The sequence below is a fragment of the Berghia stephanieae genome, chromosome 1 (assembly GCF_034508935.2).
Source record: "Berghia stephanieae isolate SIO BIC M18660-M18661 chromosome 1, UCSD_Bste_1.3, whole genome shotgun sequence".
NCBI classification, from domain to species: domain Eukaryota; kingdom Metazoa; phylum Mollusca; class Gastropoda; order Nudibranchia; family Aeolidiidae; genus Berghia; species Berghia stephanieae.
The window spans coordinates 55,956,072-55,968,666 of NC_088360.1; the positions used below are offsets into that span (position 1 = coordinate 55,956,072).

At 36.5% G+C, this 12,595-nt stretch overlaps 1 long non-coding RNA gene across 1 annotated transcript in view; it reads right to left on the bottom strand.

Annotated features, from left to right (window-relative positions):
- LOC144964289 (uncharacterized) overlaps positions 1-11,125 on the bottom strand; it is a 373,762-nt gene extending 362,637 nt beyond the window's left edge. Inside the window, exon 1 of the long non-coding RNA XR_013643798.1 lies at positions 10,881-11,125. This is a non-coding gene — a long non-coding RNA (uncharacterized LOC144964289). The remainder of the gene's footprint in view (positions 1-10,880) is intronic.
- Between the last annotated feature and the right edge of the window lie 1,470 nt (positions 11,126-12,595).

Here is a 12,595-nt window from a genome sequence, read left to right on the forward strand (position 1 = left end):
AGATGGATGAAAAGATAAATAAATAGATAGAGGAGGGGGTATGGAGAAAAGGGAGAAAGAGTGTGTGGTGGGTGGGTTAGAGTGCGTGTGTGTACGCGCGTGTTGTCAGTTTGTTGGTGTTGTGTGTCTGTGTGTGTGTGTGTGTGACAGAGAGAGAGAGAGCATACAGAAACACACACAGAGATTGAGATAGAAAGAGATGAGGAGAGAGAGAGAGAGAGAGAGAGAGAGAGAGAGAGACATACAGAAACACACACAGAGATTGAGAGAGAGAGAGAGAGAGAGAGAGAGAGAGAGAGAGAGAGAGAGAGGAGAGAGGGGGAGGGGAGAGAGAGAATCGGATCTCCATCAAAAATACCGTAATGTGTTTAATGGAATGGACAAGATCATTAACAAGTATCGGGTTTGTCGGATAAACTCATACCTTATTTTAAGACAGAATATTACGATTAGAAAAGTGACTTTATCATAATGCGTTCGATTGGATAGTGGGAAACATGAAACTTCTTTTGTTTGTCTGCATTGTATATATTTAATTCTCAACATTCACATAAATCCATTCTTGATTTAGACCTAGTACGTTTCATAAGTAAACAGTTCTTTAAATGTCAGACTAGTTATTGTAATGATTCTAACTAGCATTTACGATCTTACAGATTGAGAAACTGGAATGTGTTTGAATGAATGAATGAATGAATGAATGAATGAATGAATGAATGAATGAATGAATGAATGAATTTATATAGCGCCTAGATCCACAATGTGCTCAGAGGCGCTTTACAAATGCAACTAAAACACAACAATAAATTGATAATTTAAGCATAAAATCTATCATATTGGAATAACATTATTCAATTTGTAATTTAATGACCACGCACTGTGCTACAAGATGAAAATTTATGATATCTATAACATGTAAGCCTAATAGAAATGTTAAACATCAAATGATTTTCTAAAGAGATGTGTTTTAAGTTTCTTTTAAAGTTTTCAAATGTCGGGCATTTTTTGAGGGATGAAGGCAGTTGGTTCCATAAGACTGGTGCCGACTGGCTAAAAGATCTCTCACTAAAAGACGATATACAGCGAGGAACCTGGAAGAGATCTTGACCACTGGAGCTAAGTTACTCTTCACATAGAGATTAACCATGTTTTGTAGGTATACAGGAGCTGTCTTATTAAAACATTTAAAAGCATAGCATAGAATTTTGAACATAATTTGGCTGTTAACAGGAGCCAATGCAAAGATATTAAAATCGCTCTTTCACCCCACAACCAGTCACCATTCTAGCAGCTCTATTTTCCACTTTCTGAAGCTGTCTAATTATATTTTTTGGTGACGATTGTAACAGAGCGTTACAGTAATCTATTCGGTTAAGAACAAATGATGCCATTAATGTTTTGACAGTTTCAGTATCCAAAAGATGTCTAATTCTATAAATTTTATGGAGATGAAGATGACAAATCTGAGCAACTTTACTAACATGAGCGTCCATACACAATCGTGAATCTAAATATGCACCTAAATTCCTGACATTTCCACCATTTACAATCTTGATTTGACTACCAGCAATGCTCAATGATTCTATTTCTGTTCTTTTCCGGTTATTTCCATAAAAACTTATTATTTCCGTTTTATCCTTATTTAACTTTAATTTATTTAAAACCATCCAATCTTTTATGTCTTTTACGCACGCTTCCACTCGAGATACAATGTCCACTCTCGTATCGTTAGTAACAGGGAAATAAATATGAGTATCGTCGGCATACAAGTGAAAATTCATTTTGTTTGCCTTGACTCCTTTGTCGTTCACTTACAAAACGTCTTTTTTTATTTTGAGTAGAATTTGTTTCGTACATCGATGAATTTAGATGGCCCTAAAATTAGTCACAGCCATTGGGTCCATGGAGCAGAATTTATCCCGCTTTCTTTAGCGCTAAGAAGACAGTTGTAATTTTTGCTTCCCTGTGAATAGAAGTTAATCTATCGCAAAGTACTCTCGGCCAGAGCTAATAGAAACAACTAACCCAATCTATGCCGAGTAGACAGGGAGTAAGAAAAAAAAACATCTTAACTACGACCGGGATCGATCTCAGTCCCTTTGCTTGAGAAGCGAGTGCTCTATCAACTGAGCTATCGGGACCCTTGTATAACCTTCGATCTGTAAATGATTCCCGAATCTGAGGCTTATTTGAAGGATTTAAAGAAAAGGTTTCAAAGTTAAAACAGACGTAGACTAAAATTTATAAATTATTTTCCTTATTAAAAATTCTGCAACTGTAAGGTAAAAAGGATCGGAGGTGTCTTTCACTTTCACGTTTGGTTCGTATAGACAACAATCGGTCACTTCTGTTCGACTTAGTGATCTGACGATTTAAAGGGTGAGTTGGATTATCCAAAATATTACTAATTTTTCTTTAGCAGTAGTCTGAATATAAATCATTAAAAGACATGGATCCTGTAGTAAATTTATTAGCTCTTTTAATAATCCTGTCAAAGTTAGCTTTTGCTGAGCTAAGACAATTTACCCCCCAGGCAGTAATACAAAAAAAAAACACTTTCTATTACAGATCTATAAAATAGCGTACAAAGTGATTTGTCAATGTTAAGTTGGGACAATTTCCGTAAAAAGTACATTCTTTGATTAATTTTACTATTGATATACCTGGAATGTACGTCCCACCGTAATTTGTTGTCCATGGTGAGATATTTGTATTCTACTACCTGCTCTACTTTTTCATTTTTAATAGTAATATGGCCTTTTGTATTCTTATCTTTTCTAAAGTCTATAATTAATTCTTTGGTCTTACTAACATTCAATTCAAGGTGGTTATTGTCGCACCAGGAAACAAATTTATTTATTTATTTCTTATAATTTATTTCGTTATTAGTAATTAGTCCTTGTAGAGTTGTATCGTCAGCAAATTTTAAAAGGGGTATGTTTAAATCTGCGCTTTTACAGTCGTTTGTATAAAGTATAAAGAGCATGGGAGAGATTGCACAGTCCTGCGGAGCACCAGTATTTTATAGTTATGTTATTGGAGACATTTCCTTTTACTTGTATATATTGTGTTCTATTTGTAAGGAAGTCTAGCACCCAGGAGATGATATAAGGATTCATTTTAAAGTAGAAAGTTTATGAGCAAGGAGGTGGGGCTGAATTGCATTAAATGCGGATGTAAAATCAACAAAAAGAATTCTGCAGTAGCTTTTAGGCGTGTCTAGATGTTTGTAGATATTATTTCCATGATGAAAGAGGGAACAAACCGCAGATCCACAACTCCATAGAAGGACCACCTATCTTAAAAGCTGAAGTGGAGAATGCACTCAGAAAAATGAAGAGGGGTAAAGCACCTGGACCTGACAATATTCATGTAGCATTGATTGAAGTACTTGGAGATTGGGGAATTAATAAATTTACGGAAATGGTGAATTTAATTTACGATTCTGGGGAGATACCCAGTGAAATGAGCAAATCAATATTCATAATGTTACCAAAGAAACCGGGAGCCAACGAATTTGGACTTCATAGAACAATAAGTTTAATGAGTCATATTACAAAAATCTTGCTTCGTATATTGATGGAGAGAATGAGGAATAAGATCAGACCAGAAATCAGTAATCTTCAATTTGGATTTGTACCAGATAGTGGGACAGGAAATGCTATTTTCACATTAACAACATTAATAGATCGCTATCTTGAAATGCAGAAAGATGTGTATATATGTTTCATTGATAACAAACAGACCTTTGACCGTGTAAAACATGAAAGAGTTATTGACATTCTGCAGAAATGGGATATAGATGGCAAAGACATTCGACTTGTTAGAAATATTTACTGGGAGCAAAAAGCGGGTGATCGAATTGATAGTGAGGTAAGCGAGTACACACACATACAGCGAGGTGTGAGGCAAGGATGTGTCCTATCTCCCGACAATCTAAGATATGTGGATAACACTGCTCTAATCGCAGAATCAGAAAAAGAGTTACAAGATCTACTCGATAATGTGGCCAAACATATCGAAGACATGGGGTTAGAACTCAGTGTGAAAAAAACAGAGTGTATGGTCTTGAGCAGAAAGAATGTTAAACCACCCTGCAAGTTATCCTATCAAAACGAAGAGATCAGGAGAGTTGAAAGTTTTACATATTTGGGATACATTATTACATCTGATGGTAGATCCACCCATGAAATAAAAAGAAGAATTGCTTCAGCAAAGAACACATATAATCAATTAAAGCAAATCATGAACAACCACAACATTAAGATGGCAACAAAACTTCGGGTAATGAAATCATACGTGTGGTCTGTGCTTCTTTATGGCATCGAGTGTTGAAAGATCAACAAAGAATGTGAACGTAGAATAACTGCAGCCGAAATTTGGTTTTATAGACGCTTTCTTAGAATCTCATGCAAAGATAAAATTAAAAACGAGGAGGTATTAAAAGAAATTGGAGTACGATCAACTTTGGTAAACACCATCAGAAAAAGACAGTTAAAAATTCTCGGACACATTTACAGAAACAACGGAATTGAAAAGATTGTACCTACGTGTAAAGTTGCTGGGAAGAGAAGAAGATGGAGACAGAGGTTATACATTGACAATCTGAACGGATGGATTGGGGCGGGGGGGATGAACAGGAATCGAGCTATTGAGAAGATCTGAGGACAGATATGGATTGAGGGACATGATCGCCGATGTCTGCAACAGGCCTGGCACTTGATGATGATGACTCCTTTGAATACCTTGGTAGTCGTATCCAGTGCGATGGTGACGAGAGGGCTGATGTTGAATACAGAATGTCAATAGCACAAACAACATTCAACTCTCTATCCCATAGGTGGTCGGATCACAGCCAGGTACTCATTTTACGCCTGAGCACTGTGAGAGAATTTGAGTAAAGACCCTTTGTCCAAAGTCTCAATTATGCCCTCTTTCAGATCCGGACTCGAACCCAGTATCTTCCGCGCAATCTTTTTTTTTAAATTTACTAGTTCCTTTCATTTTAACTTTAACCCTCTCCTTACCAACTACAGGAAAATTGTCACAGTTAATAATAGATAATATCTCTATATAGTTTATGTACAATTATCTTTTTTTTAAATTGAAAAATAAAATGAAAAGTTTATAATATCAAGATGAAATAAAGTGCCCTTCGAAATCATAAAAATATTGGCATTTTAAAATGTAATAATCATTACTCAACGACATAAATGCATGTTTTCCGAGTTTAAACATTCATACTACAAAATGTACTAGAAAAAAAATCCCAGGTTTAAAAAAAGGCAAAAACAAACACAAAAACCTCCAAAAAAAAAACCCCCAAAGAATAAAAGAAAACACCGAAATTTTGAAAAGAGGGAATTTAGTGGGGAACATTGGTTCTCAAACTCAAAGTAACGAGAGCATGCATCAAACCTTGTACTACAATTACCACCCAGGGACTGTTAAATGTCGTTTTTGTATTATCCTATGTCAGCCCAAGAAATGTGTCGTGTGGCATTGCTGAAGACAAAAATAGTTTTATTACTGAGCCAGGTCAATGACTAGGTAGGTAGAAAGAATTCTGGTCAAGAGATGCCAGATGGCCACGTACGCGTTCGTGGCCAAAATGGGCAACGTTGTCTAAAAAAGGAAAACATTAATTATTAATTTAATCATTCATTTCTGTTCATTTTTTAAATTTATTATTTTTATATTTTTTTTTTTTGTGTGTATTAAAAAAACAACAAACAGACGAGTTTTTCAAGGAGTCCAAGTGTTTGTAGTGATGTTTCATTTGGCCACTTTTGAAGTCGAAATTAGCGGCAAGGAACTCTGGCAATCTGGCAGCCCTGGTCAAGCGTATTTTTGTGTATCTGTCATTGATCCAACAACAGTAATTAAAGGTGTAATTTGTAACCAGCACTAAAGAGATTTTTGGGGGATTCCAATAACACAGTTGGTTAAGTACTCACTTCAGACTCAAAGGGACCAAGATGATACCGAGTGCAGTCGAGATTTTTCCCAACCCCTTGTCCACCCAGCAGTAAATGGGTAGCTGGGTCTGTTAGATCTGGCGGAAAGTACTTTCCGATAAACTAGCATCCAATCAATAAGGTAGTAAGCAATTGCTATTGTCCGTTTCACGATGTAGAAACCGGGAAAAACTCCGACTCCATGCGCTTTATGGCTCTTTCTGACAATGCCAAGAATAATTACAGAGGACAGATACAAAATAATTGGCTATATTGAAGCTGGCAGTAGAGTGATAGATGTGGAAAATTAATGTATTCCATGCCGCTGAAAGAACTGTATGTAAACTGCTCAGTAAGTACAGATGCCATTGAATAGCTAAGGAGCTACAGAAATCTGACTGTTCTAACATTACTAACGATGGAGAGATCGACGAAATAATTTGTTTTCACGAAAATAGCCCTTTTAAAATGTGACATCAACAGTCAAAGATGTAGGAGTAAGCAGACAAACTATAACACGTCGCCTCAAACTTGTTGGTCTAACTGCTCACAGGCCAGCCATACATCGGTTATTAACGGACTAACATAAATTATGTGATGTCAATGAGTGGGTAATTCGTATCTACACTTAACGATCTGTCCTTCCTAACAGCATTCCCTAAAGACGTGTGTCCAATTGGGACGGGAACGACCTATAAACACCCCGTGTATATAGGCCTTAAGTCAGAAAGTCATATGAAGAGTGATTTTCCATAATTCCTTAACTCCTTTTTTCCCATTTTGAGATATTGAGGATTATTTCCCATACAATTTCTCATTCGGTCTATTATATTATCATATTTAAACTTCAAATTCAAACAAATCATGGAAATCCTTGAGCCTTTTGATTCTTAAAATAAAGATTGCGTTTCATTATATCTCATGGATGGAAAATCTCAAAATCGACTCAACGAGTTTTTGGAGAATCAGCCTTCATATATATATATATATATATATATATATATAAATATATATATGATGATAATTTGAGGGAGAGATGCTCGAGAACAAAACAAGAGCAAGACAAATGAATTTTTCATTGTTAGTTGGAAAATTAATTCTTCTTTAAAATGAAATAGAACAATAACATTTATTTTAACGCAGAAAAAATAACATAAGAACAACCTTAACTTTCTTTTGGGCGCGACAATATATATATATATATATATATATATATATATATATATATATATTATGTTGTGTGTGTGTGTGTGTGTGTGTGTGTGTGCGTGTGTGAGTGAGTGTCTTTTACAGCACGATGCCGCTTTAAAAATGCAATATCCACCAAGCGTTCTCAACGCGTTTTTTACAAGGGGTCCCTGGCCAATAGAAACACTTAACAAATAGAACGTAACATGACGCCAATTTTTATCGGACAGAGATTACGTTGTAAATTGCCAGATACTCATTTTACACCTCAGCACGGTGAGAAATTTGTGAGTAAAGAGGCTTTTCCAAAGACCCAACTATGCGCCGAGCGAGGCTCGAACCGAGGACCTTCCGATCCTAAAGCGAGTATCATACCACAAGACCACATAACCGCTTAACCATCCAAAAATAGTATCGATAAAAAGAAAGCACATTCTTGTAAAATGAGCGTATTAATCAATCCATGCTTTTCCCACGGAGTTTAAATTCTTTGATCTTTTCACAGGCTCAGATTTCTCAAATTCCAATTGAAATCTACTTTTAGTGCGTGGATTAGCAGATATCATTTTACACATAAAGAGCTTATGAATAGTGGAGCAAATAAAAAACAATGAATAAACACATATTCGTATTTATATGTAACACAGGCCCAAGGATCCATCGAAATCAATGCCCTTCATTCTTTTATTTAGACCCACTAAATGTACCCACACGTCTTACAAAGGGCCCCAAGCCAATAGCACACTTGGCATTAGAACGAGGTTAAAACCTACCAATGCGGTGCCATTACCTTTTTACACAGGGTTGCCACCTGGTAATCATTTAATCAAGAAAGAGAATGTGGGTGAACAGCCTTTACCTTTACGGGGCAGCGTGGCTCAGCGGTACGGTCTTTGCTTCGTACCCGGAAGGTACCAAGTTTGATCACTCGCCGCTGCGCTGTGTGGCCCTGAGCAAGTCACCTCATCCTAGCTCAATTTGCGGCGTTGTACTGCGACTGACGCCTGGGTTATTCCAGTCTTCCTGTGGAATAGACCATGGAGAAAACTTTCCCCTATGGGATGAATAAAGGGGAATTTTATTTATTTATTATTTTTTTTTTACCACGGACTTCAATTTACGTCGCTCAGAGCGGTCCTCCAAATGTTGCGTGCCCCATTTGTCTGCTGTCTTATGACAATGTGGTTATCTTGAACCCCTCTGTTATACAACCCGTAACAAGTGGCTACCGGTCCAATGGCGAGTGGGAAGCCAGTTGTTGATGGGAGAAAATTGAATTTGGGTTGATCCGGGTTACCCACAACATCATATTATAATATACTCAGTCGTATTGATGACAATAATAACAGGCCAAGGTTTTGTGCGGCGTTATGGTCTTGTTGTATGACACTCGCCTTCCCTGGTTCGAGTCCGGCCCTGGGCGACACAAAGTTGAGCCCTATAAAAACTGTTGTGACACGCAGGTGTAAAATGGAAACCCGGTCGTGGTTTCTCTGAAATAAAGCTGTATTAGCACATTACTGGCGTCATGTTTCATTCTACGTGTTAAGTGTTGCTAAGATAAAGATCTGAAAAAGTGTGTATGAAATAGTGCTAGACAAAGCAAGAAAGTAAAATACAAGAAAAAAAAACCCATCCCAAAACATCTTCCACGAGAAAGACTGAATTTATTTTTTTTGACTGTGTTTTTCTTCTGTTTTTTTTTTTTTTTTTGGCACTGTTTAATGCACACTTTTTCAGATTTCCATCTTACACCAGTGTCTGCTCCCTAATTTGTCACGTTAATTGCTGTCGTTGGTTGGGACCCCTTGTAAAGCGAATTAAGCACATTTAAAAGATGTCAATCCTCCGCCAAATTCAGAATTAAAACAATTAATGAGTGTTAGTAAGCTTTAACCAATCGGAATATTTTGCCTGCCATTTAGCCCTGTGCATTTCCGGTGAACGGAATGGACTGGCAAACATTTATTAATTCTATAGCTATCTTTCATTTATTAATTCTATAGCTATCTTTAGTACATGCTAAACAGACAAACAGATCAGTCTCACTGTTAGTGAGTATTTATAACAATTTTGACACACTCATGAAGGAATTGCTTCGATACAGCGGACGACATTATACGTTTTCTTTTCAATCGTCTGAGTAAAATTGTGAGTGATGCTCAGGATTTGTGTACTCCGGTGATAGGCAAGTCCGTAAAGTGGCGACGAGTCATCGGGTCACGATTGTCGGTTGACAACGAAGGACAAAATATGTAAATTTACATTTTCGAGTAAAAATAAAAGCCACCAAAATGTTTATTCGACTAGTTTAAAATATGTACGATAAGTGATGTAATTTTAAAATTGTATGCACTGTATGTGGACTGAATAACCGAGATTCATTCTAAAATAGTTTTTTTTTAAAGGCATCAGTGTTAATAGCTTGCCAGGCATAGAAACAATAGGTAACGGAGAAACCATCAATTACTTCTTTTTGTATTTGAACATGAGCCCGATTCACTGCTGAAATTGTCCTGATCGTAAATACAATCGTTCTCGACATGCGATGAGATTTATTTTTCTGCTGAACAAAATGCATTTTATACTAATCGAATAACGAATGTTGATTCGAGTGTAACCACATAAACCTTACACCAGCTTCTTTGAAGTTCTCAGCCCAAGACAAGGATAAACACAACGCTTTATTATTCAACTACCGGCCGCCCACATTTGCCGATGATTTTTATTGGAGAAAATTGTCGGCCAAAGCTTTTATAATATTTTGTAGCCGGCGATTTCCTCAGCTAATTTAGCATAAAAGATCAGACTAGAATAGTAGACAAGAAGGACAAGGCCGCTCTTTCTGTTTCAAATTAGGGTTGCACAATCATACGCAGAGCACTACCTGTCTCATACAGATTACTGCGACGAAGTCACCGGTGTCTACCTTAGTCACATCTGTATTCTCTCCTAAAAAAGGAAGAAAAAAAAACATTCGGAGGGCTTCGCAATTTTATGTTACTGTAGAGGTTGCCATGATAAAAGTAGTCATTCCAGTGGTGAAAGTTAATTTAAAACTTATATAATTCTCTTGATTGACTTCTATAAAACGTTGAATTAGTTTAAAACAGTCTCATTTAAGAACAGAATACAATTGTCCGGTTTTTATGACAATTTATCCCTCAATTGGATTCAATAGTTTGATGTCACATCGCACAGCAACGGCGGCCATCGTGGTTCTAAAAGAAAATCATTCCTTTTTTTTTCTTCATGCTGGCTAGAACTTTTCATATGACTTGTGATCAGAATGTATAAAAGTCAAAACAAGATCATATTTATAATGATTTTCTTCTCTGGATACACTGTTATGCTCGTCGAAGAAATATTTCATAGGGCGTCCGCCATTGTTCCGATAGTTTAGAGCCAGTTACTAAGTTACCATGCGTCATTACGAGGGAAGTGAGGTTACGACTGTTGAAGTGTATTACATATACAAAACAATTTTTGGACTATGAAAAGGCAATAATGGCTTTCATTTAGATAGAATGAAGTTGACGTCACTCGGGTCTTTGTTATTGTTTTTGCCATCCACGTTTATGAGTAATTCTCACTTAACTGTATTATCCAGAATATAAAATGTCATGGTTTGTGTGTTGGTCAGTTATACTTCCGGATAGCAATGTTGTGAGCTTCTTAGCCAAAAGCAGTCTATCTATATGAACAAATATAAGGTAGATCACCATAAACACTTACATTTTGAATGAATCTCACTAGTTACCGTGGTGCTGATTTTGTAGTCAAATGTACACATAGGCGTCAATTAAAAAAGCAACAAACTTTGATGGAAACTACGATGGCTATAATTCGTGAGTCAAATTAATATTTCATTTTTAATGGGAACTGATAAGTATAATGTTTAATGTCTATATTGTAGAATTTAATAAGAAATAATAGCAAAGGACATCTTGCAAGTCCATAAAGTTTTAATCAGAAGAGAGACAAATGTCAACAACCAACGAACTTAACTCTATGATAAAAGATGGTAACTAATTGCAGTACAAAAACTAATGACGTCATTGTTCATTGATATTTCAACACTCCCCCTGAATTTGTACAACTAAAAACAACTCTACTTTATAAACTAAAGCATTCCATCATAAATTTCAATTCAGATCAACTTGTATCAAATTCACAATAACAATGCCCATGATCATTTGCATCAGTAGAATGAACACTTAAACTTTATAATAGTTTTCCTCCCACAGAGTTAAATCAAAAAACAGCAAATATCAATTTGCTATATAAAAATGTAACGAAATCAACAATCTACACCCAGTAGAGTTATCAATTTTACATTTTTTAAAAACAAAAAAAACGTAACTAATAAACAAGCTACATACAGTAAAGTAGAAGCTCCTAAACTTCAACTTGTCAAATTTAGTTCAAATAGGTTTTCTTATCCCCATCAATGATCTTAGTTTCACAAACTGGTCTTTTGGTAAAGCTTTTGTGAGAATGTCTGCTAACATTTCCTGTGTTTTACAATATTGTAACACAATATCACCCTGGGCAATCTTACCCTGAACATAATGATACTTAATATCAATGTGTTTGGATCTCTTTGACCCTTGACCATTAGCAATACAAATTGTACTTTGATTGTCCTCATAAATAACCATTGTTGGTTCATTAACAGCAACAGTACTGATCTGAGTCATCAAAGAGTTCAACCATGTTGCTTCCTGAGTCGCTGATGCCAAAGCAGTTGAGAGTGCAACACAATTTTGTTTCCTACTCCCCCATTGAACAGCCCCTTCTGAATTAAGAAAGATGAACCCAGAAGTAGATTTTCTATCAGAAGTATCACCCGCCCAGTTAGCATCTGAGTAACCAACACAAGCATAAACATCATCTGAGTTAACATTATTTGCAGTACACTAGGCCGAAATTTGTTGTGCCCCTTGGACATCTAAAGATCCTTTTTACTGCCACCCAGTGTTCCTTACATGGGTCTGAGGAGAACCTAGCAACCAACCCTACAGCATATGCTATGTCTGGCCTTGTTCTATTGCTTAAGTGTAAGAGACTACCCACTGCAGACTTGTAATTTCGAGGATCAACTCTTTCACTGTTTTCAATTCCAGGAGTAAGTTTTTGGCTGTTGCAAACCGGGGTTCAGTTTCCTTTTAAAAACCCATCTACAACCTATGGCCTTTCTTCCCTCTGGAAGCTTAGCAAGTTTCCATACACCGTTTTTAAGAAGGGAATTGTACTCATTATCAGCTGCCTCTTTCCAAAGCTTACCATCATGCCTTTGCAGTGCTTCAGATAGAGTTGTAGGCTCAGCATCATAGCTGCTGCTGCTACTACTACTACTAGTGTACCTCCATTCTCCATATCTCTCAACTGGTTTTGTAGCTCTTGTACTCCTTCTTATTTGTGCTTCAGTTTCATGAACAATACCCTCT